This window comes from Schistocerca americana, chromosome 9, assembly GCF_021461395.2.
Source record: "Schistocerca americana isolate TAMUIC-IGC-003095 chromosome 9, iqSchAmer2.1, whole genome shotgun sequence".
NCBI lineage: Eukaryota > Metazoa > Arthropoda > Insecta > Orthoptera > Acrididae > Schistocerca > Schistocerca americana.
The window spans coordinates 78,802,403-78,804,095 of record NC_060127.1 but is presented as its reverse complement, the minus strand read 5'-3'; the positions used below and the strand labels follow the sequence as shown (position 1 = coordinate 78,804,095).

General features: G+C 46.1%; 1 pseudogene; it reads right to left on the bottom strand.

Moving 5' to 3' along the window:
• Nucleotides 1-817: 817 nt before the first annotated feature.
• Nucleotides 818-935, bottom strand: LOC124551631 (annotated as a pseudogene).
• Between the last annotated feature and the right edge of the window lie 758 nt (nt 936-1,693).

Below are 1,693 nucleotides of genomic sequence, written 5' to 3'. Positions count from 1 at the left end.
TCCATGGATTTTAATACCTACTCCGAATTTTTCTTTTGCTTCTTTTAATTAAAATTTTAATGGTAACAGTAACTCGTGGGCATACCTCTTACACATATCATGTACTAATCGACCTTCGTTGGGTCTCCCTGGCAACCTTACATCGACCAGGAGGCTTTCCCCACAGATAGCCTCTTTGGCCCTAGTGAGACGAGTAGGTAGCCATGGTTACTAGAGTGGCGTCCTTGCTATCGTCTTTGCTTTGGTCGATAACAGTACATGACAGGGGGCCACACTAGTTAGGTCGCAGTAATTACCTTTTTACACTATATTTTTAAAGTTACAAGATTTTAACTTGTTTTATAAGTTCTATAGTTGGTAATAATGATTTAATAGTAACTACCACGTTACTTTGTTAAGCGGCAGAAATGAAACTTACGTGATTGGCTATCCATGACGTTATGCCGGAGACGGTGGGCGGGGCATCAAGTATTAAATTAGCAGCTGGCTTCCTTCACGTTGCAGTAAACCACCAGCCACAAGCAAGACGGTTGCCGTGCGCCACCGCCTCCTGCAGACATCTATGCTATATCAGCGTTATTCACTGTTTTATCAGTATACGATTTCGTCCTTTTATAAGGATTCTTGCTCATTGTAGGTCTGAAGATGATCTCACAATAAGATCGAAACCGGTCACCACATTAAAAAATTTATGCGATCAAGACTGCTTCCAGTGTATTTATAATAATTATAGATCGCTGTTTCCTATAATAAGAACTATGTTTTTTAAAACATTATTCTCCTCGGTTTACCTCACTAGGGCTGAGCGCACTCCGCTTGTCAACAGCACTCGGTAGACCCGATGATCACCCATCTAATTGCTAGCCCAGCCCGACAACGCTTAACTTCGGTGATCTGACGGGAACCGGTGTTACCACTGCGGCAGGGCCGTTGGCATAGCAACATTAACCACGGAAAATTTTTTGAGAGAGAACTCTGGCCAGCAGATTAAACAAATTACTTCGAAATCACACAGACAGGGCAATACACTATTACTAAAATCATAGAGCCCAAAAAGACAACGCGTGCATGACGACTCAATAAAAATAAACACGAACATCTACTCAAACAGCTTTCGGAGCAGGAAATCTGTGCACAGAGCTGAACAACTAGTTGCGCACAGCATTAGCGGGTCAGATCTTTGCCTTCTGCCCAGTACTGGCGAAGAATCGTGAACGACGACCTGGAACACACGCCTTGCCGATCCGCACCGAGTGTCCGTTGCTTCAAGCATTGTTGCTGCTACCCCGGTCCGACACTGTGCGAAAACTACCCGTCAACTGCCTGCAGGCCGGCCGCTGTGGCCGAGCGGTTCTAGGCGCTTCAGTCCGGAACCGCGCTGCTGCTACGGTCACAGGTTCAAATCCTGCCTCGGGCTTGGATGTGTGTGATGCCCTTAAGTAGTTCTAAGTTTAGGGGACTGATGACCACAGATGTTAAGTCCCATAGTGCTTGGAGCCATTTGAATTTGAACTGCCTGCACCACGACGCTCTTTCGAGACGTCTCTCCCGACTCTAGCAGTCGTTTTTTTAAAGACTAGGTGAGGCAGCCATAACCACACAAGGGAGTAACACGCAGCCCCTGGTGAGACGACAGCTAAAAGTTATCGATACTGAAATGAGCTGCCATGGCTCGCTGAGTTTCCCTGGTCAC